Source organism: Vicugna pacos, chromosome 11 (assembly GCF_048564905.1).
Source record: "Vicugna pacos chromosome 11, VicPac4, whole genome shotgun sequence".
In the NCBI taxonomy this organism is placed as follows: domain Eukaryota; kingdom Metazoa; phylum Chordata; class Mammalia; order Artiodactyla; family Camelidae; genus Vicugna; species Vicugna pacos.
This window is the reverse complement of record NC_132997.1, coordinates 8,226,750-8,252,067: the sequence shown is the minus strand read 5'-3', so window position 1 is coordinate 8,252,067 and position 25,318 is coordinate 8,226,750. Positions and strand designations below refer to the sequence as shown.

General features: G+C 32.0%; 1 long non-coding RNA gene across 4 annotated transcripts in view; it reads right to left on the bottom strand.

Annotated features, from left to right (window-relative positions):
- LOC140699150 (uncharacterized) overlaps positions 1 to 25,318 on the bottom strand; it is a 174,506-nt gene that overhangs the window by 76,543 nt on the left and 72,645 nt on the right. Inside the window, exons 3-4 of one of the 4 annotated variants that reach the window (XR_012077155.1) lie at positions 23,567 to 23,623; positions 15,208 to 15,290 (exon numbers count right to left, since the gene is read on the bottom strand). This is a non-coding gene — a long non-coding RNA (uncharacterized lncRNA). Of the gene's footprint in view, positions 1 to 15,207; positions 15,291 to 23,487; positions 23,624 to 23,684; positions 23,767 to 25,318 lie in introns of those variants that run through there. The other 3 variants (XR_012077153.1, XR_012077152.1, XR_012077151.1) reach the window with 3 other exon arrangements.

Genomic DNA, 25,318 nt, shown 5'->3' with positions numbered 1-25,318 from the left:
TTATTTTATACTTTGGGTTGTAATCCAACATTACTTAATTTTGTTGTTCCATCTTTGGCCATCATGCACTCTTTCTGTTTGTTCTTGGTTTCTTTGACATCATTATGAGGTTTTGTTTGTTTTTCTGAGAATTTTCTTACTTTCAAGCATCACAAGATGTTTCATACTCATTTTGGATATTTCCTTATGAGGTTTTGTTTGTTTTTCTGAGAATTTTCTTACTTTCAAGCACATGCACTCTTTCTGTTTGTTCTTGGTTTCTTTGACATCATTATGAGGTTTTGTTTGTTTTTCTGAGAATTTTCTTACTTTCAAGCATCACAAGATGTTTCATACTCATTTTGGATATTTCCTTATGAGGTTTTGTTTGTTTTTCTGAGAATTTTCTTACTTTCAAGCATCACATGATGTTTCATACTCATTTTGGATATTTCCTTCTCCAGTCCTAGAATCAGCCACTTATACAAGAATCCCTGAATGCTTTTATTTCTGAATGGTAGTAGAAACTAAGAGCTAACATTTGGTGGGATCCTTTTCACTAGGGCGTTCTTGATTTTAGTCCCTCTCAGCAGACATAACAAGGAAATATATGTGCATACGTTAATATACACATATATTATACACACATATTTATAAATATTTACACATGTAGTCATCTGTATCCATATACAGCTGAGTATGATTTCGCACTGGTGTCTCTAACTTCTAACCCATTGCTATATAGACAATTCTATCCTCCTGGCCTTCTTTATGTCTAAACTACCACACTAACAGTAAGAAGTCTGGCTCCCACAATTTTCCATCATTTACTTAATTGTTCAGTCCCCATAAATATGCATAACGGTATCAGAATTGTTATCTTGTACGCCCCTGGAAATAACATCACCAATGAGAGTACATTATTTAGTACAGTATCTCTGGCCTATAGTCTTACAAACTGCTTGTTTTTAGTTACTTAGATCTACATTTTCCCTCCACTCTCCTTCAGTGAGATTATTTCATATGTTTGTAATACAGATACATTCTCTTCTAAATTCCATCCTGAGGTTCTCTAACTTTCTAAATGACTTATTTCAGTTTGCATATACTGAGATTCACTCAGCACTATAAAGTTTTATGAGTTTTGGCAAATGCACAGTGTCATGAATCCACAGTCACAGTATCATACAGAATAGTTTCATCACCATAGAAATTCCCCTGTACTTCATTTCTTCAGTTCTTCTATTACTCTCCAATATCTGGCAACCACTGATTTTATTATCAATGTTATATTTTTGTCCTTCTAGAATATCTTATAATTGGAATCATGTAGTATATAGTCTGGAAACATGCTTTCCTCAGAAAGTAGGCCATTGTTATTGAGAATTCCATGGGCAAATTTCACAATGATTACTCTTCTTCCCTTCCAGAAACATAGGTTCTTTCTTGGATTTTCACCATGAGAAGTTGGTGGGGCTCCTGTAGGTTAAACCCAAAGAAACCCCTCCCCATGACTGTTACTTCCATGAATTTCTCACTCTCATGCTAGTCCACATACAGCTTTAAGGAACTGGTCAAATCTACCATGTAAGTATTCCAACCAGTTTATGGCCCCTGTGGCTTCTGCTCTAGATTTCAGAGTGGTGATTTGCCCTGCAGCATCAGTTATCTGCTGAGTACAAGAAAACTTATTGATTTTCCCTTTGTTTAGATTTTTCTAAACAAGCAGGTGTGGCAACTCTAACTTACTTCTATGTAGGAGTTGGAAATGGAAGTCCTTTTTGTTAGCAGATGGGGAAGCCCCCTAGCAGGCGGAGTACTTGAAGAGTGGGTTCTTGTCTTCAGGCCGTGAAAGAATTCACAGTGGGGACAAAGGGGCAGAGTGAAAGCTGCTTTACTGCTCAAAAAAGGAAAAGAGGAAAAGACACTCGACTGGAGAAACTGTAAACAAAAGTGTTTTGATGTAATTTTAAACTTTAAAGAAGTCTCCAGTCAATAGGTCCAGGTTTAGTTCCCTTTCTTCCTGCCTCCATCACTCTTTCTATTTATATTTCCATGGAATAAATTAATATCTTCTTAGTTTTTTCCTCTGACTCTGCTTCTCTGGCACTGAGATACTCCCATGGAATTTTTCATTATTGTGGGCTTTTAAAAAAACATGTTTAGCATAATACATACATTCTCAAGAAACCTAAATAGGTTCCTCTATCTCTATGTCCTGTACTCTATTTTTGTCTTTCCTTTTGTTTATTTTTCTTTTTTTGTTGATACTAGAAGTCTGATAAAATTATTATCTGAATGAATAATTAATTCATTAATAAATAATAAATGTATAAAATGAGAATTAGGAATTCAGTCTTTATCTATCCAATAAAGAAATGTCCTGGTAATTTGTTTTTAAAATCAGTTTTATGCTTGTGTTCTTTGTGACATAAAGCAGTGAAAATAATAATCATTTTAAACAATTGTAACCTATGCTACAGACAAAAACAGCCCGCTGGAGATTATATGGTTACCAAGATGACAACTTTTACACCAAAACCTACTGTCATCGCCAACATAAAGTTTATGAAGGCCAATCTGAGAACTAAATGAGTGATTTAAAGAGTAGTTTGTGTTTATTTGTTTAACACAGACTCTTACTATTTGTTGACATTCACTGTGAGAGTTTTAATAAACTTAATCGTAAGGCTTGAAATAAAAATTTTATATAAATATAAAACCATAACTCACTTCAAAATGGTGATAAAGAAAGGAGATCTCCTGAAGAATTAAACATTAAAAGGGACACAACACAGCCCATTAATTTTAGCTTTTTTCCTCCAATATAAGTATAAATAGATGTTTTTTTTTTCTTTCCTGAAGTGTGGCAAAAGCTGAATAAATAATTCTAAAATATAACACTGTTACTCAGATCCCACATTCAGATTCTGTTATCAGAGTGGCATGTTGTGACTAAGTCGTGCATGTGAAATAAAAGTACATATTTTAACATCTGAGTCCCTCAGACTGACTTCAACCTTCATCAAACTTCTAATTAAATGAGATTTCTCCAAAAATACTCATATTGTCTTCAAATGAATTGGTGACAGGAAGGCTCAAGATCTTTGCACATCTCTAACAAGGAATAAATTCCTTATAATACCACCTAAGTACGTAAAATATTTTATTTATGAGGATCCAGTTTCTCATATTAGCTGGGTAATTTGAAAGAGACAACTTTGGAAAAGGCATTAACTCTTTCAGACTGTCCAAGCTCTGAGTGCACTGAAGCAGTAACACAATTTTGACACAGGAGCAGAATGTGATATCATGTAGTATACTGAAAGGAACGCTGAGCACTGGATCACTGGGTTCCAATCTGATTCTGGCACTAACTTACTGACACAAACTTTGGGTCTTAGTTTATGCACACATAACAAGACGCACGTGTGTGGCTCAACACACAAATTTGATTCAGATGAATGCTAAAACTATTATTTTTGTTCATTCCATAGGTTTACTAGGTTTCCATCTTATCATAGTAATTAGGTTAATTTGATAAGACGTATTCTTTAGAAGGTAATATTGTTAGTGAATTCTTTAATGATATACGTTGATTCTAATAATTATACTACAAAAGCCATGGTTTATCTTTGATTACAATTAACAACAGCTCCATCTGTGTTACTGTTTGACATGGGTTTTCCTTGGATTTAAATAAGCTGTTATTAAAGAGGAAATGGTTTTGATTTTTGTTTGAGGATTCCCTCTGCCACTGTCTCTTTTTTCCATGATGCTTCTTATATGAGAAACACCTTCAATTCTTTTCATTTCTTGCACAGTTTTCTCATATATAAATTAATTCATTGCTGGAACAGTACTAATCTAAAATGCATTGATTTGTTCTCTCTTGTTTAATAAGGTGCTACGGTATTGCTATTCTCAGATGCCCTGCCATTTTATATTTTCTTTAGGATAGCTGAAATTGGATGCCTTAACAAGCCCAACTCCAAGAAATAAGAACCCCTGGGCCAAACTGAGGATCTGCCTACTTACAAACATGTCTATAAGATTCATCCCTTTCTGCCTTTTTATGTGGGTCCTGATATGAAAGAAGCAACATGTCCCATTGGATAAAATTAGGTAAGTGTTGTATGCACTACAAATACATTCTCCCTCACGGGCAGATTATAAGCTGTAGAATTGGGTGAGTATATATAGCAGGATGGAAAGACTGCTTTGAACTATGATTTTAAGATCCTTCAGTTCAGATTTACCACACCAAAACTGATAAATGTTTTGACTTTCAATATGATTCTCATATATAATGTTTTCTTTTAAAACCTCAACATGAAAAAAGTAAAATATTGTAAATATGAAAGTACACATTTCCCTTCTAAATTACTTGAACAACAGTTCATCAAGGAAAAACTTGGCAATAATAATTCTGAACATATTTTATATTTACATAATTATATTTTAATATAACTTACAGGAATATTAACTGTTATAAAACAGGTTGATCTAAACTACTTAGTTCCATGTATTATTTTGTGATATGAAAAGCACACACATCTGTATACATGCACTACAGAAAATTCTGAATAACTCAAGTAAAAGCTCCTTGATAAAAATAAACATCTTCAGTAATTCTGTACCAAATCGTATTATTTCTTATGTACACATCATGATCCAAACAAGATAACTTTAATTATTTTTCCATTTGTGCTTAACACAAAAGCACTTATTTTTGTAGCCTACACATTTTAAAATGTGGTTGAATATTAAAATATCGATCAAATTTGTTCTTTATAAAAGTCTCTTTTAACTAATACTGATGGGAAATTTAGTGAAACTAGATAATTTGAGACAGATATAATACTATAACAATCCCTCTCTAGGGAGAATTGGCAAGGCTAATTACATAACCAATTACTATGTACAGGTGAATTGTTACACTGTAGAAATGGTGAATGGTCATATAGCTATTGTCACCAAGCTCCAGGCTTTTGCTAAGCCATCACAACTCTAAGGCTGACTATGAAGACTGATTAATATGAGCTCCCAGGAAACACTTGACTAAATCTAAGCTAGTTTTTGGTGGCTACACAGACCTTACAATCAAGTTGACTCCATCATTCTTCCTTGACAACTGGATGACTAGCCTCTGTATCTCTTTCACATTTGCCTTATCATTCTTTCTTTACAAACTCATTTTCTTTGCTTCTTGATGCACATAATGGAAAAGTTGCCTCCCAGTTCCAAATTTCATTGCTGAGTACTAGTTTTTAATTGTTGGGAGAGAGAATAGGCTTCTCACAGCTTGATTTAGCTGTTTACTTTGGTCTGGTTGCAGGGTGCTAGCAGGGTGGAAGGAGAATGGGGAAAAGGTGAATCTCAAGCAGTTTAAATAGTACAAAAAGCTGCTGCTTCTGTGGCAAAGTATCTGGAAATCCTTACACCAAAATGCTAATTATAGAAAGTATGATTTTATTAAAAAAATAAATTATTTAGCTGCATTTTGTGGTGTTTCTATTATGATCATATATTGTTTGTTTCTAACCTCTTTCTAATAAAAGAATAGCAAAATTAAATTTAAAAAGCTATCAATTTTATCAAGTTGGCTAGATTTTTTTAAATAGTAAAAGACAAAGTTAATATTACTTAAGGGCAATGAGCATGTTCATACAGTGCCAACACAACTTTAAATGGTTATAGTTTTCTTTCACTGGCACTTTGGCAATATGCATCTGAGTCCTTAATTCAGTGCATTATTTTTAAGTAATTTTTTTCAGAGGAAAATTAAGACTGTATACATTAACAAGAAAAAAGGTAAATATATCATTATGTACTATAACAACAAGGAATTGGGGGACTATGTTTTTCTATAAAATTAAAAAAAATAGTTGTGATTGAGCTGTATAATGAAATCTATGCAGTCATTTTTAAATGGTGATAATGAAGACACTTCAGTACATGAAAAATTGCTCCTTATTGATTTTTAAGTTAATACATAATTTATGAATTTTAAGTTAATACATAATTGCTCCTTATTGATTTTTAAGTTAATACATAATAGTTGTGATTGAGCTGTATAATGAAATCTATGCAGTCATTTTTAAATGGTGATAATGAAGACACTTCAGTACATGAAAAATTGCTCCTTATTGATTTTTAAGTTAATACATAATTTATGAATTTAAGTTAATACATAATTTCATGGTGTATTATCCACAGTATCTTTGTAATAGTCTTTAATTTTCATATGTTCAGCATTTACACAGCCAAATTTTTATATTTTACATGACAAATTGCATTTCTTGGTCAGTCTTGTTAGGAGTTAGCCATTTTTTTTTTCATCTTTTCAAACAACCAACTTTTATCTTTAATCCCTTCTATTATTTGTTTCCTTTTTCATTTAGCTCTATTTCTATTGTCATTGTTTCTCTTCTTCTATTTATTTAGTGGTTAATTTGCTCTCCTTTGGCTTCATAAAGTAGAATCTTAGGTCAGTAAATTCAAACCTTTCTTCTCTTGAAAGAAGAAACAAATGCACTTAAAGGAAGGAATTTCTTTCTAGCTGTTGCTTGAACTGCATCTCCCAGTTTGATTTGTTATATTTTAATTACCAATCAGTTCAAATATTTTCTAATTTCTTTTTTTATTTCTCCTTTGACCAATACATTGTTTTAGAACTGTGTTGTTTAATTTATACATATTTAGAAACTTTTTGCCATCTTGATTTTGTTGATTTATACTTTAATATGGTTTTTATGATTTATAATTGAGTAATCTTACAGAATATACTCTGTAATAACTGAGTTATTCATGGAGACTTTTTATGATCCCCATATGACAATAATGGTGAACATTTCTTATCAATTTGAAAGAATAAGCATTTTGTTATTATTGTGTATAATGTTCCACAAATAGCAACTAGTTCAAGATAATGTGTTCCTATTTTTTATATCATTATTCACCTTTTTTTTACACATTTTTATCAATTAGTGTAAGGTGTATAATATGTCCAACACAGATAATGGATTTGCATGTTGTTGCCTTTAGTTTTCTCAGTTTTAGTTCATGAATTTTGAGGTCTCATTATTTTATATATATATAAAATATAAATATATATATATAAAATACATATAATATACATACACACACACACATATGACTTCTTCCTGAGGAACTGAGCCCATTTCTTTTTGTGTACCAGTTTTTCTGTTGTAAGACTTGTCTTTCAGTCTATTTTGGGTGGTATTATTTTAGCCCCTTCAGACTTTGTATGTCTACTTTTTGGATGATATATATTTTTATATCGTTTTACTTTTCATCTGTGTGTTTGAATTAAAATTGAAATTGAGTCTCTTATTGTAAGTATAACATTTTTTTAATCCAGTCTGATAATGCCTTCCTTTAGATGGACATATTTAGACTATTTACATTTAATGTAGCTATTGAGATGGTTGAGTTTGTGCTGATAATTTGCATTTCTTTTTATTGATTACATTAGAAATTATAATATGCATTGCCAAAATGCCAGTGTTTAGAGTGAACATTACATCATTGTACATAAAATGTAAGAAATGTGTAACTATTTTATTGCATTTATCTCTACCCTCTCTCTTGTGCTCGGGTGTCATATATGGTGCACATATTCATAATTTCAAAGTGTTGTTATGATTTTTCCTTAAGTCAGTTATTGAGTTGTATGAGCTGTTTATATATGTTGAAAATTAAGTCCTTTCTGGTTGAATGATTTGCAAATATTTTCTCCCAGTCCACATGTGGTCCTTTCATTTTGTTTATAGTTTCCTTTACTGTACAAAAGCTTATAAGTTTGATTAGGTCCTATTTGTTTATTTATTTATTTATTTTACTTTTTCTTTCTGATATTTCATTGTTAGTATAAAGAAATGCAACAGATGTCTGTGTGTTAATCTTCTATTCTGCTACATTGCTAAATTCATTTATCAGTTCTTGTAGTTTTTGTGAGGAGACTTGCAGGTTCTCCGTACAGAGTATCATATCATCTGCAAAATCTATGAACAATTATATGCCAACCAACTGGACAACCTAGAAGAAATGGAGAAGTTTCTAGAAACATAAAACCCACCACATTTTTCATAATATTCTGGTCCAGTCTTTTGTATTTCTGTGGTATCAGTTGTTATTTCTCCTCTTTCATTTTTTATTTTGTTTATTTGGTTCCTCTGTGTTTTCTCCTTGGTATCCATTCTACTTCCCAAATAGATTTCAAGCATTCATCTGCTTTTCTCTATATTTACCACCACTAATAATTCCTATTATTTTTTTAAGCAGTGCTACTGAAGTAGCCTCCTAATTAGTATTTCCCTATCCTCATTCCGTTCCTTCTATTCCTTTTTTTTCTCATCCCAACTAACTAATCTAGATGATCTTTTAAACTCTTAACCTATTCAGATCTCTGTTAATATATTCTTCCTCTGGGAAGACTTTCCTGTTATTCCTGGGTTGTTTAAATTTTCTTCTTTCAGTCTATCATGAAACAATACAATTATTCTTAGTACTTTTCTCAGTGTAATCACATATTATTTATTTATTTATTTATTTATTTATTTACTAGCATATGTTTCCCTCAACAAGACTTCAAACTCTATGTGTGGGAAGCCTTACCTTTTTTGCCAATCATATCATTCCTTCTACCTAATTAATTAACTATACATAAAATTGCTTAAAAATTATTGGATAAATGAATTACTCTGAGTGAAGGAAGCTAAAAACAAAAGGCCTCACATATACTGTGTGATTTTATTTATATGAAATAACCAGTATCTCTAAAGATAGAAGGTAGATTAGCAGTTGCCTGAAAGAGGGCGAGGGGACAGAAGGTAAATGTCAATAGACATGGAAGATATTATTGGGTGACGAAAATGTTTTAAAACTGGTTTAAAGTGATGAATGTACAATTTGGTAAATATACTTTTTTGCTCTAATTGTACACTTGAAATGATGAATTAAATGATATGAAAGATGTTTTAATAAAGTTATATTAATAAGAGATGTTTAGGTTAGAGGGTCTACAGACTTGGTTACTAATTAAATGTGCAGATAAAGAACAGAGTGAAAAAATCATTTCTTGTGTGCTTGAATGGATAATGGTATCATTCTATAAGTTAATGAATGCTGCAGAAAGAGCAGGCTTAGTAGATTTAAGTTTTGATCATACTGTATCTAAACTTTCTATGAGGACATCTGGAAATATTCAATATCAATTGGATATACAAGTTTAAAACTCAGTGTGCTTTGGGGGTGTCTTGGTATTTGGAATACAAATTTAAATGATCAGAACATAGTTGATGTTTAAGAACATAAGTATTGATAAGATCTTAAGTGCATCATAAATCTAACAGTCACATCCCAGTGATGCCTTGGTAATGCTATGGAATTTCATCTAGGTGACTTTTATACCTTTTGTATTTCAGAGACAATACCTTTGACTCTTCTGAATCCTTAGGACCAAATTTTTTTGTACCTACATATTCCTTACCTTTTTCATCTTTAACATTCTTTGCATTAACTATCTTGCCAGGAATTTTCTTTTTAGAGATTTGGTTTTTTTACATGCCATGCTTGTAAATGTAAGCACACAAATTCAGATCATTTTAGAGAGTGTTGCACCAGATCTTAAGTAAGGCTCTTCATAGCTTGATCTCAGTGGAAAATTATGTACATCAGGGTTCTAGAACCAAAGTAATGTAATACAGGGTACTGTAATATAAAGTAACATGGATTTGAAGTGCCCTTACTGCTTTATCCTAGTTGATTTTACCTGAGGCTACTTCAATCTAAAAATATTGGAGGATGAGACTCAAACATTTTTAGATATTCACCTATTTTTTCCATTCTATCATAAGCAATAGAAGTTTCACAAGAATGTGATTTTAATATGGGAAAGGAAGGCGATGAAAGTATGGTTCTACAGGAAGATTTTATCCATATGAATTGAAATACAACAAAGCAGTTTTTAAGAAAACCTCATGTTTTAAAATTGTATAAATTTTCCATACATAAATTACAGTGAATTAAAATTTTAGCTAGCATTTATTTTATTAAAAAACTTAGTATTTGATTATATGTCTTTGACAAGTAGATGCTTGTCAAACTTGTTTTATCATGATATGACAAGTAAGAAAAAGGATTTCTATCATCTGGCATAGGTGTTTTTAATTTTGAGTAAAATATATTCAATTATTTTTCAAGGAATTCAGTATCCTGGTGACTGATACACATAGGAAATATGTCGGGGAAATAATAGTATTAAACTAAGTTTAGGCAATTATTTTACTATGAATATAAACACAATTTGAATCCTACAGTTAGTGATTTTTTACATCTGCTTTTCAAATATATTTAACAACAGAAGAAAAGCATCCTTGCAAGTAGACTGCAAGGAGACAAGAAGACACAAGGACATAAACTAAAATAATATGTTCTGGAACTGAAGTTGTATCAGAATAAAAATATAAACTTGCAACCATACAGTCCTTAGTCCCTGAATTCTTAAAAATGTCAAGTATGTAGAAAAATGATAAATATTGAGACTTTCTATCTTATTAAAATTATTCTGATATTTATAAATCTTTGATGACTTTTATTATTATGCATTATAGAAGTGGGAAATAAATTGGCCCTGTGTACAATCATTAATTTGCTTCTTTCTCACAGAAACAGTGGAAATCCTTGGTGCTCATATTAAGATTGAAAAAAAACAAAGCTCACCACACATTGGCTCACCCCATTTAGCCAAGCTCAGCACACAATAGAACACTTGTAGAAGATGACGCCATATGAATTTTCCCTGTTAGTCAGCTTTCAGAAAACAATGTAAGTATTAGACTTTAAACAGAGCTCTTTAAATAAAATTAAATTGAAGTAAAATATGTGCCATTCACATAGCCACACATCTTGTCTAAAATAGTACATTTTTAGTAGTTTAGGACTGATTGGAAAACTATATTAACAAATAGTAAGCAAAGTGTTGTTTTCCTACAGAGAGTTGTTTAGAATTCAGTAGGTAACTTTCCTAGAATTATACAGCTATAAACACATTAATTTGGCTGAGTTCCACAAATGTGTATTAAGTATAGATTTTAAAAAGTAGAAAACTAAGTTTTGCAATACATATCAACAACATAAAATCTTTAGCTTGAAGTGTTTTTTTTTTCAGTAAACTTTATTTGCTTTACGTGGCTGGGAAACGCCCCAATTTCAACAATCTCAGCCTCATAGTCAACTGCTTTTATATATCATTAAAGTAAATACTCAAGCATCAAGGAGCTTAATTAATTATACACTGCACAATTTTAAAACTCTTATGATAAATTGATTTAAACACATCAATGAGAATGCCCTTACTGTCAAGTAACAAAAATTCCAAACTCCAAACTGACTTAAACAATAAGAAATGTGTTATTTTTCTATAATAAAATTCAGAAGTAGTATAGTCCTAGATGCAGTACTTCTGAACTCAGATCCATTTTCCTAAAATTCCTTTTACTCTATCTGCTTATGTGTGAGCTTCATCTTCAGGAGGATAACAGAAACGCTGCAGCAGTTGTAGGTATTAAATCCACACACAGTAACAACTAAATAAAATGTGGATCAACACATTCAGACAACCCCTTTCCCAAGAAACTTCCTATCATGTGTGATTGTGTTAGAGCAGGCAGATAGCTAGATATAAGCAGAGAAAGGGGGACACAGACCAATTGGCAGGAATTGGGCAGAAAGGAGGAGCACAGGCCAAATGCAGGAAACCACACATCCTGTAAGCAGCAGGGATCCTTGGGTAGAGAAAGAAAAGCAGGAACCTTGGGGCTGATAAGGGATCATGCCTTTTGGGATGACAAGTGGCCTGGAGCAAAACAAAGAAAGGTGAGAAAAGGCAGGAATTTCTAGTGTCCGAATGTAACCTTTTGCTCATTATGCCCTCATTTCAATAAAATTAGCCTTGCAGATCAGAAGTACACATCATGCACCGATGCCATGACACTTCTGATCCAGACTAAATAAGGACAAAAACCCCTCCTCCCTTTGGGAAGGTGGAGTTGGGATGATAATCAGGGAATACGACCCCAAACCCTTCACTCCCCAATGAATATTCCGCCCATTCATTTTTACACCCTATGTAACTAACTTGCCAAAGAAACTCAGGGCAGCCGCTCACCTGAGTCTGCCCACTCTCCCCTGAGAGTGTACTATCCATCCTTTAATAAATCCTCACTTTACATTTTTTAACCTGTAAGTCTTGTCTCTGAATTCTTTCTGGGACGGGACAAGAACCTGGAACACCGGTTGCGTCTATCGGCAACAATTGAACAGAATAGGTCCAAACTATTCTTAAAGCAATAATAGCTAGGGGATGAATTGTTGGCTTAATGATGCACGTGGTTGTGTAGATAAGGATAACTGCCAAATACATATATATATATAATATCATATGTAACATATGATATATATCATATATAATATGATTCTGTTATAAAAGAAAAAGTAAATTAAAAAAAATGCTAGGTAGGTAAACAGTAGTACCTGCTACAAAGAATTTCTAAGTAATGCTTACTGACAATACTATTATTTAATTTTTTAATGAGTTAATAAACTGTCAAGGCAGCTAGTTTGTACCAAGATGGGGAATCCACTTCAGCTTCTGGTTCTTTTCCCCAACATCAAATGTAAAACTACGGAGGGAAGGATCAAGACACCTGGAGGGGGAGAGGGAAGCAGAAACTGGGAACTATGAGAAATACTCTAAATGTAAAAAAATGAATAGAGGTCCATGAAGCAGGAGCCTGTTTATACGGAGAATAAATCAGAAAAAATAGCTTGATTTCTGTTCATACCCCTTCTTCCACTGAGGCTATGGAAATGCCCCTTCAATTTAGAGAGTAGATCTTAAAAGTTCTTATCACATAGACACACAGACAGATAGACATACACATGCACACAGAAACTATGTGACATGGTGGATGTGTTAACTAAACTTATTGTGGTTATCTTTTCACAATATATACATATATCAAATCATTACCTTGTACAACTTAAACTTACAAAACATTACGTGTCAATTATGTATCAATGAAGCTGGAAAAAAGGAAAAAGGGTAAAAAAGGAGTGTTAGTGTTAGTAAAGGCTTGGGCCAGTGATGCTTGTGGTAAAATCAGGGCAATTTCATTAGCTAGTGGAGGATCTTGGAATATTGCAATCCCACTCACTGTTTAAGCAATCACTCTTTTTCACCTCTGTCTCCAAATCCTCAAGACTAGTAGATCACAATTTAGGCTCTAGACTCTAAGGCATTCTGTACCACCCTAATAAGCTGCCGCTGACTGGGGAAAGTGTTAAAGTGCAGCGCTAATCTGAAGCATTACTTAGAGTGGTGATAAACTGTGGAAATAAGGAATGATAAATAGCTCCTATTATTAGAAACATAATTGAGATACATGAACATTGAGAAACAAAAACACAGAAGAAAAATAACAGTACAGTTAAGTAAAATACTGGAGATTTTAAAAACCTAAGAGCTGCAATGAAAGATAAAGTGGAATAATTAATAATAGTGTGGATACTTTTACAGAACAAATTAGTGAGCTGGGCAATCCAGGAGAAGGGAAGGACAAAGCAAGGTAAATATGAAAGTTAAGACACAGGAAGATAAAAGCAGAGGTGCCAACCTTCAGATAACAGGGATCACAGAGAAAAGATAATTATAAAAGTAGGGAGGAGGAAATATTTAGAGAAATAATGGCAATAAATATTCCAGTATAAAAGATAAATGGCCCCATGGAATGCAAAATAAGAGAGAGAAGGAAAAGCTGACTAATAGCCCATTATAGTGAAATTTAAGGTTACTAAAAAGAAGAAAAAAAAATCCTGTAAGTTTCCATTAAAGAAAGATCTGATCAGCCAGAAGAAAAGAATAGTCAGCTGGATTCAAATTTTTCACTAACAACAATGAGTATAAGAGGACAATGAAGGAACATTTTTAAAATGTGGATAAAAGGAACTTTCAACTCAGTTTTGTATCTGATCAAATTCTTACTGAAATGCAAGGGCAGAGTCAAATACTCTCAGGCATACAAAACCCAAGCAGGTTGGTCACCCAAAGGCCTATACTGAAAACAGTATTGGAGGAAGTACTCAGGCAAAAGAAGCAACAAACCCGGAGTATTCTTCAAGAGACAGAGACGCATGTGACAGGAGGTTTATCATCAAATACCTTGGCAGTGTGTGTGTGTAAATATACCTGTCTGTCTGTTTATCTATCTATCTAGCTACCTATATTTGTGCATATATATATATGTATTGATCTCTATATATTTATAATAAACTATATAGAAGAACAAAATATATAAACATGTATTTGCACTCTAAGTTGTTCATAACTTTCTTCATAAGACTCCCTAAAACAAGTTTTCTCAAACTCTGTAAATCTAAAACATAGCATGCTATACCGCAGTTGTCAGTTTGGTCCATCTTGATTTAAAGTTGCTAGCATCTGACTGTAAAGCTAACAGATCACTAAAGTGTAAGTTGGTAATAATCTGCTTAGTATGAAAAGTTGAACAGCCCCCCAAATAAAATCCAGATATAAATTTGTATTTTATATCATTTGATATTTTTTATAATGTAAAATGTGAATTTAACTTACTGTTTTTGTGCACTTGCACATTTTTATTGGTAATTAAGTAAAGTTTTATTACATACCAACTACTTGTTCAGTTCTGTGCTCATTTCAATGAGCAGAAAGGAGAAATGCTGATATAATTATGCTAATTAATCAATTAATTAGTTAAAACTTCCTGACTGAAGAAGAATCAAAGTTTTCAAAATTTTGGAAAATTGCATATTACTATATTTATTATATATGATGTATTATTATTTATTATATTTGATTTTATAAAGAATTAGATAAAAATGTATTTCTGTGCCACTGTATCATTCTTTAGGACTAACTTCTTATTAACGACCATATTTTGTTTTGTTTTGTTCATGAATGCTGGTGTTTGCATATGTGAGTATATTTAAGGTGAAAGAATTACTAAAATTAATAAAAAACATGCTTATTATATTTTATGAAACTGCCATATAATGGCTCATGATTGCAGTTATTTTTTTCTGATAAGATAGAAGAGTTTATTCATACAAAAGTGTTTCCAAGAATCAGGTATCATTAAAAATAAAATTGAATTCCACCTACCAAGACAACCCACAATGTAGATCTACAGAAGAATAATGTCTGAAAGATCTTCACTCCAGGGAATTAAGAAAACAAATAATCTCAACTGCGTGATTAAAAAAATAAAAAAGGAAATCAGGAGATAATTCTGGTACAATGTGAAAAATTCAATAGACTTAAAGAGATTGAATGCTACTTAGCAATTATATACTTGAACAGAAGTTGAATAAGCTGGAGTCTCTTAGAAAATATAACTATCAGTTCTCACAGAACTACCTTGATTTCCTGAGCAAGGACACAGAGTTATTGGGTTCAGGCTAGTGATGTTCCTTGTTTCTTGGAGTCCAATGAATGATATGCCTTGGACCTCAGAGTACCCTCCAGTTAAGAAAGGATAGGTGCAGAGCTTTGGGTCTAGCTGACATCTGAATATTTAATATAATGGGAACTATTCTCTTATATTCTGATTACTTTCTGGAACAATCATTAAGTATTTCAGGGAGCTGCAGCAGTTCATTTTAAAGGAAAAGTTCAGTGGAGCTCCCCTCTCCTCACAATAATTATTTGGGGATATAAGTGGGGCAGGAAGAGCTGAAAGGGGGCTGACTGTACATTTACTTAAAGTGAGAAGAGAAATTTAAGTATTTGTTTCAACTGCCACATGATTAAAAGAATATAGAATTTGTAATATTAAGATATGTTTTGTTTTAATTTTATGAATACAATGTGATAGTAATATGAAGCTTATTTACTAGGATAAAATTCTTCTCAAAAACAGCAGTTTTTTAATAAGATGAATTTACCGTTAAATAACTGGTTTTTAAATATTTTTCCATCCACATAGGCAGAATCATATTTCCTGTCCATTTCCTTTACCCAATATTATATTTTAATCATAAGTTTATCTTTGTTTATCATTATCAGTGTTTATAAGAAATAAACATATATGAAATGTCATTTGATAAATATCAATACAATTTAAATTTTATGTAAATATGCTAAATTTTAACAATTATGCCTCATCTCTTAAACCCGATATAACCACGCCATACATATTCTATGTCACTTTTGCAGATACACATTTAATCCTATTCTTTATCTGATTTACTTATGCATGATTATCAACTGGCAATTATACGTAACATGTACAAATCTACACTGTGCAAAAAGAATCTCAATAATTCTAATCCAGGTAGCACTCAGACTTTAAAAAATACTGGAAAAGTTTACAGGTTTACTGGTGAGTTGAGTAAAGTTACATTCTGCCACAAGCCCACCAGAGACTGGATCGTGTGAATGTCTCCTTCCCTTCTACAGTCTCCATCATTCATCAGTTGCTCTGTATTGCCAAACAAGATTATCTTGGACAGACAGCTACTGCATAAAAGCAAAGCACCTGCTATCTTCCGTCTCTTCCTCCTCCTCCTCCTTCAACACTTCTTCTCCCTCTCCCCATACTTCCTCTCTCCCACCTTGCCTCCTCACCTCTTCTTTCTCTTATTTTAGGAAAATAATTAATACAAAGGTTAAGCTTTCACGAGTCCTCTTCAATTACTCCTAGATTACACTTAAATTTATTAGTTGATTAAAGGGCTAAGATTTTTGTGGTCTATGAACTTCTGTTTCTTTTGCAGGGTGGATCTAAATCTCATAGGACACCATTTATAGAATTCAGAATGTTCAGTCAGTCTACTCTTTATCTCTAGAGGTTACTATCTTCTACATGATGGAGAAGGAAAAAGAGTTTTTACAAATCTGGATGCACAATACTATGCTGGTAGATATTTTTACAACAGAAAGACTGAGATGCCTTTTAATTTTATACCAATATATATTTTATTTATGCATAACCGTACTATGAAAAATAAATAATAGGAATTGATAATAATAATAAAATAGGAAAACTACTTTAATTGTCCTGACTCTTTTTCGTACTTGTATGCTTTTATTCAATGTTTTTTGTCTAAATCATTGTCAGTGTGTGATGTATTATATTCTAAGATTAATTTTCTCTCATATTGGCAGTCAGTAATTCTTCTAATAGTTTATACAATTGTTGTACTATACAGTTTGTTTTACTTTCTAATACTACAACATAAAAATTTTTTAAATTTAAATCTATTTTACTTATTTACAGCAATTCTCTAATTTGCAAGGTGATCTAATCAACTTACCTACTTTTTAAAATATCATTTGGCAGTGGAAATTTTATTAAAGTCTATCATTTTGTTTCAAGATTGTAATTTTAATTTTTCTTCCTAATTCTAGTTATCATTCTAACATTGTGATAATGAACCTATTCTGATTTGAAAATAATCTTGAATCTTGAATAAACAGCAGCCTTTACCAAATAGTCAGTCATACAGTGAAACCAAAGACTTACTTTCTCTGAATTCTCATTAGTTTTACCTTCATCAGCATATAGATTCGTTCCCTGAAAAGTTCATCATCAATGAAGTTGATGTTCATAGAAAGTGTTTATATGTAAAATCAAGAGACTTGACTTCTTTGAGTAGTTACTAGTAATTTTTTTTTTAAGTATCTTTCATTCCAACATTCTTTTTTTTGGAGGGGGAGAGGTAATTAGGTTATTATTTATTTATTTATTTTACTGGCAGTCCTAGGGATTGAACCCAGGACCTCGTGCATGCCAGGCAAGCACTCTACCACTGAGCTATACCCTCCTCCCCAGTAATGATTGCTTGGCAATGTAATAATTCACTTAATTTTTGGTAGTGATTTAGGTCACAATTTACTACCAAATATAATGCATTTAAGTTCCTTTTTGTTCCCTGGAAGGACTTAAAAATGATCTTCTGAAATAATGGAGAAACGTGTTTTACTTTTTTAGTTTGGGGATATATTTACAATCCAAAGAAATTAGTCTCATAGAGAATATTCACCAATGTTACCCTCTTTCTAGTGAGAGTGGATTTTAAAATTCATTGCTTATATTGGCAAAATATCCTCAAATGCCACTTTTTCTTAAAATTGTAATAGCTATATCTGTTCTTTTGTAAATACAAAAGTTATACTATATATACTCTTTTTCACATGGCCTATTAATAGTTTTAAGAAGGAATGATTTTCTATATTCACAAATTCTTACTATAAAATTATTAATGCTCAAAGGTAAGAGGAGGTAGGAAAAATTGTATAACAAATCTTCTTAAAGTAAGCTATATGTTTATTTACATCCTAAAAATATATTATGTAATGAGTCATGTGGTGAATCTAGAGAGAAAAAGAGAAAATGGAGAAAGAAGGCAATGGGATATTTCTACGCTAATGTTATTCAGTAGGATGATTTGTCCTCATTGAAAAGGTACACTCTCCAGTAGACCATCATATACTTATTTTAGGAAATAACTTTCAGGTTCATGCAGAAAACTAAAACTGTGTTAACTTAAATTTGGGTCTTTTGAGATAATATTGCTTAGAGAAGAATTGTAAATATCAACCATAAACTTAAATTGATAACAATATATTATATATTTACTAGATGCAAAGCTTTCTCTGGAATGTTAAGAGTTTTAAGGCAGATTACCAGTCTACGTTATTGTTTCTAATATTTCGTTTCATTTTTTTCAACTATTGTCATTCATTCAACAATATTTTTCAAGTCCTCGAATATACTAAATGCCAATAATATTTTGATCGTTATGAATATACTGAGCATTAACAGTGTGGTTCTCACCCACATTGAAATACGGACTAATTGATTACCACACAATCAAATCCAAATACTGTATAGCTTAATGGACCAAAAACTGTGACTTTTATGTAGAGAAAAGGACTATGCCACATATTTTAAATAGGATGTATCTTTTCCAAATGAGATATTGCAGCCGTGAAAGATAAACCCTAGATCATCTGAATATAATGATGGTATCAGAGATTGGTACTTCAAAGGAGTTTGGTTAAGTGAGGATGTAGAGGGGGAGGTGATAATGGGAAATGTACTGTAGAGATTTAGTTTGACGTCAAGGACTCAGATAGTGGATTGCACAGAAATCGTGTGAACAGCAACTTCTAGTGTACACAAACTAGTCGCTAGTTTTGGAGCTTGCCAGATGTGAAGGCAAAAAAGAGGCAGGGAAAGCAGTGAGCAGAAGATTTAAGCACAAATAGGTTGTGACCTAAAGGGTTTTGCTGCAGTTCTCTTCATCAAATGTAGTAAAAGCTAGTAAAGAAAAACAACAAAAAAAGATTTGGTGAGAGGTTGCTCAAAACAATGACACTAGGTTGAGACAACCGGCTGCCTCAATTTGTAGCTCCTCAACTACTACTCTCACTCACATCTTCACTTTTCTTCAGACACGTAGGCCTAACTCAAAGCTAAGGATCCAAGTGAAACATGAGGCATAGGATTTGTTTTTGAAAAAAGAGAAATGTAAACACACAGCTATGAAATATCATGTATCATAAGAGGCATTACTAATGGAAACACAGAATGGCAACAGATAAAGCATTCACCACAGAGGCAGTGGAAGTACAGGCATAAAACTCTTAAAAAAAAAAAAACAAAGAATAAAAGAAAGTAAGAAAAAAAATCTCAAAAATACATACAGAGTAGAATAAAGAAAAATATGTTTGCAGAGATAAAGGATAAAATACAAACTAAAATAATAAAGAAATAAAAGCTAAGTAAAAAACCGAAACAATCAAAATAATAAAAACAGCACTAATATAATGGATAGGTTTGACTAAGTCATAGTAAATGAAATTTGAAAAAATGACAAAATTGAAAGAAGGTGATTTTTATGGAATATTGACAAAAAATTTCCTTTACAAAATATGAAGTTCCAAAAGAAGAGTATATTTCAAATGGAAAAGAAAGTATATTCAGATATAAAGTAGATGATAAAAGATGAAAATAAACAACTCAGAAAGAGAAAACCATGATTTAAAAGATAAATCCATTCACATATACACACAGTTTAAATTTCTGTAACCATTATGCATACAGAGGAGAGAATAATTTTTTAAAAATTAATTTTGTAAAAGTTATATGACCTAAAGTAAATAGGAAGAAGGGGAATTTGAATATTAAAGTTCATGTAGTGATGCCATCATATTTTATTTTGAAATAGTACATATCACTTGATAGAATAGAGACTTAAATAATCAATTAAAAAACCATTACAGTTTTTAAACCATAGAGGGATCTTGAGACTAGCATCTCCTTTGATAAAGAATTATAGCTCTATTTTAACAATACTTTTAATTTCAATTTATTTATATTTTAGTTAAATTAAAACTATATTCAATATTTTTATTTTTAAAATTACATGCACATCAAGTTCTCATTTTATTAATCTACCTTTGAATTCATGCATTCAACAAATATTTCTTGTATGCCTTCTGCCACTCTGTTGTTGCAGATAAAACTGCAACTTAGACGAAAACATTCTCTAGTCTCAGGGTTTGCATTCCACAGGGGATATTTTCAATAAAATTATGCAAATAGTCATACAAAATAAATTTCAGTAAATATAAATGTCATGAAGAGAAATGAACTAGGGTATGGGATAGAAAATAGAGCTGGCTGCTTTAGGATGGCTAGGTAATTCCTCTCTGCAGTCATATTTTAGCAGAGATCTAAAATATAGGAGTCATACATGCTTAGACTCTTGGTGGAGGAAAGAGCTAGTGCCAAGGCCCTGAGGAGAAATGACCTAAGGTCGTCCTAGGTCAATGTACAGCGAGTTCAGTGTGACTGGATATGAGTGGGCTGGAGGGGAAGTGTCTGAGGATGCTCTCAGAAAGACAGTTCAGGGACAGATCATATAGGACTCTAACAGGCCTTGCAAAGAGCTGTGTTTTATTGTAGATGTGACAGGAGGCTATTCTAGGGTTTTGAATGGGGATAAAAAGGCCTAATTTCTACGTTTAATGGGTAATTCTCACCACTGTGGAGAAACATCAAAGAGAGAAAGAGATGAAGGAGGGAGCCCAGAGAGCTACTGAAATGGTCCAGAAGAAATACTAGTGGGAACTTAGAACTGTTGGTCGTACTGGTAGTTGAAGTGGTCAAATACAGGAAAAATATGATTATTTTAGTGACATATATACATTTTGGGTCTGTATAAAGTGAATGCCTTTGAATTTAGAGGAGTGAATGAGATCTTCAGGAAACGTAAGTTTAGGGAGAGCTCAATCTCACCCATCCATCCATCTATCCGTCCATCCATGTGTCTGTCTATTGATCTGTCTGCTTATGCACACAGATACTCCTAGAAAAAGATTCTGCCATGTACAGAGATTTTTAATAACTATTTTTGCTGTGTTTTTGTATTTTTTCTATTTTACTTGTTGAAAAAGATATGCATGTGTTTTACTAAAAACACTGACCTCAGTTATTGAAGAAAAGAGTGTGTGAGACAATAAGTGATTAATTAAAAACTGATGAATTAGTATGTTCTATAATAATGAGGTCATTTCATCTAAAACTTGCAGTACCAAAAAGCAAGATTATCTCATAACAAGTCTATCTCATAACAAGAGAATGCTGAGTGACAACACATATCATTATCTGGACATTTGAATTTAGAGTTTGCCATTCAGCTCCTATAGAAAGAAGGGGAAGAAATAGGGAATAGCAACAACCAACATATGGTGGGAATTAGAGGAATAAATTATTATACTTTGATAAAATGTGATTGTTAACAGTGAAATTTTAATCTTTTAGGAGTAATGCCAAATGGTAGAGAAAGAGGATTTTTAAAAATTTCTTGGATAAAACTTTTGTTTGTTTTTCAGACAACACATTGCTAATTAAAAATCCAAATACATTATGCTGCATATTTAAAAGGGAAATGTTGATATGTAATTTTGTCAGATTTTGACAGATTTAGGTTGAGAAATTTTGAATTTCATGCCTAAGTGAAATAAATTCACAACACCAGAAGTTAATTGGACCTGGATTTTAGTCACAGCTCTGTAAATACCAAACTAGGAAACAGATCACATGACATATAAAAATTATATAACAGTACCAGCTTGAAATGTGTCACAGGGAATCTTTGAAACTAAAATGAAAAAGTGTAACATGCTAACATTTTGAAAAAAGTGACAATCTTATAACAGTGAATGTTACATTATTATACAAATAAGGAGTTCTATATCTCTGTTTTCATTCATGAAAAAATAAAAGCCCCTCACAACTTTTCATTACCCATCTATTATTTTTCTCTGACATTGTTCTTCCATGTCTAATCTACTGATTTCATGACTACCAACCAAAGGTAGAAAGAGGCTGCAAATTCATGGATATCTAACTCAAACACTGCTGTTGCAGCTTCTGCATTTTTACCAACAGCCCTCTATTAGCACTGATAATCTTCCAAACCTCTAGCCATAAGCTTCCTGACTGCTAGTTTTCCTCCTAATCCCCGTGTCTTAATTTGCTTTACTTAACATAATGTCTTTAAAAACAACTTCCTGTTGATATATGTAGCCACAACTCAATAAGTTTATCCATCTATGAAATTCTATTTTGTATATATACAACAATAAAACTATTTTGATTTCTCTGTTACAGTCTGGAACGTATCTTTTTTAAAACCAATATTTTTTTAAATACAGAATTTATAGTTATATGTTATTTTTACTGGGAAAGTAATATATTTTCTACTTTATTTTCTAATTGGTTTTGTACCTTAAGAAACTGGAAAAAACATGGGCAAATTACGTCAAAAGCAAATATAATGGTTAAAATGTTGAAGAGCAGAAATCAACATAATAGAAGAAAACAGAAAACCTCTAAAGCTACAGTAACAAAAATAATATGGTATTGGTGAAAGTGTAGACACAGCACAATAGAGTAGAACACAGAGCTTGGAAAAAGACACACAGACATTGTCAACTGAGTTTTAATTAAGAGTGAAGCCAAGTAAGTGGAGAACAGATAACCATTTTAACGAATCATGCTGGAAGAGTTGAATGTAAATACACTTACATGACAAAACTCACTCATCTCTTACAAATTACATAAAAATTAACTCAATGGATCATAGACCTAAGTATAAAATGTGACTATACAACTTTTAGAAGTAAATATAGGAGAAATATTTGTGCTAAAGTGCTCATTAAAGTTTTCAGTTATCTATTAAAAATGAAATTGAATTTCTAAAAAATTAAAAGCTTTTATTATGTGACATACTGTTAAGAAAAAAAAAACATAAACTGAGAATAATTGTTTGCAAATTTCACATATAACAAATCCAAAAATTTACTACTCAATAAGAAAGAGTCCAATAAAGAAATCAGCAAAATATCTTGACACTTCCCCAAATAATAGTAAATAGCATGCAAAAATATGTACAACATCAGTAGTCATTAGAGAATTGTAAATTAAAACAATGAGATACTATCACATACCTGTTCTGACAATACCAAATGCTTGTGCAGTTATAAGTACCTGATTTACATACATTTCTGGAGGGAAAGAAAAATGGTAGTCACTTTGGAAAACATTTTGACATTTTCTTGTAGTGTAAATATATACTTGCCATATGACCCAGCAATCCCATGTCTACATATTTACCAAAAATAGTGAAGACTTATATTCACACAGAAACCTGTATGTACAAAAAAAAAAAAGACCCATAGAATTATGTACCACATAGTACAAATGCTACAATATGCAAATTAAAAGCTTATCAACTTAGAATATAGAGGGAATCCAAAATGTTATTAATTTGTAAAACCCTTGTCAACGTGCTACAAATTGTAACCATCCCTAAAATTGGCACAAATATATTACAAATGCTTATACACTGTTTTGGTCTTTCTCCCCATAATATTCTCAGCCCAGGGACAAATGCTTGTGTTTGTAGGATCATATGTTAAAAACAACACTTAATTATGCAAGAGAGAAGGAAAACGGGCAGATCTAAGAATATGGCAAAATGATTGCCCTACTGTATGTAAAATAAATGTTTATAATGCTGAAATAAGAATGCTTTAACATATTTCCTTAATTTCATTAATCTTAAAGAACACAGATACATTAAATGCTCTTAAGTCAACTCATTAGTGGAATGAAATAAAATGTCTTTTTCATGACACAGATGTTTAAATAACTCTGCTAATTCCTGGCAAATGGTTTTATTTCTTAACCCTTAAATTAATTAATTAACTCTAGATCTTTATTAAGATAGCCTGGAGGTAAGGAAAAGGATAATTCACTGACTTTCGGCAACAGCAAGTGCCAGATGATGCTTTTTTCTTTCTTTCTTTCTTTCTTTCTTTTTTTTTACATAGAGTATGTTGGCTCTTACAGAAATATTTAGTATATGAGGTATTATTGCGTCTTTCCCCATCCATGGCAAAATGCAGAGGGGTTCTGCTTATAACAAGTAAAACTCTCAGATTATGTCACTTGTCTAAGAAAACCTCTCAATGGCTTAGAATCAAGTCTCAATTTCTTTTCCATAAGTATTCCATTTGTCAGCAAGGGACGTTACTCTAAATATTATCATATTTACAAGAAAATAGTCTTTCACTTTTTTCATTTCATTTTCTTCTTTTTTATTCCCCTTATCAATATTTTATGTGTAACTATTAGTGCAAGTAATTAGTTCTCAGCATAAACAATCTGGGTCCCCATATGAGGTATATTAGCTATTTGAACTCAAGGTGGGCATCAAAAGATAGTTAAATATTCCAGTTACATCTCCTAGTTAAAGTTGCTGCTGCTGAACACTACAGAAGTAACCCCTCATAAACAGTGAGGGAGAAAATATCATTTAATTAGAAGAGCTAAATTGACCAGAGTATGCCAACAGAGAATTTTATTTCTAAAACTGGGCTCGTTACAGTAAAATCATTATATTCAAGTGTATTTTTAAGTTCTAATTTGGTATATACATTTTATAACATTCAGACATAAATTGCAATAGACTGCCTAAGGAGAATACATGATCCACAGCATGGAAAGTTGAATAAACTGAGCTATACTGGGGCTTTAACTAAATGGAAGTTGAACAAGATGATGGTTTTTTAAATTTACATCGCAACATTTGCCTAACATTATAAACCAAATTAAAATCCATTTTTATCTTTGACCGAATGCAAAATATTATTAGATCCTGGGTGAAAGATTGTCATCTCTATTGAAAATAGTAACAG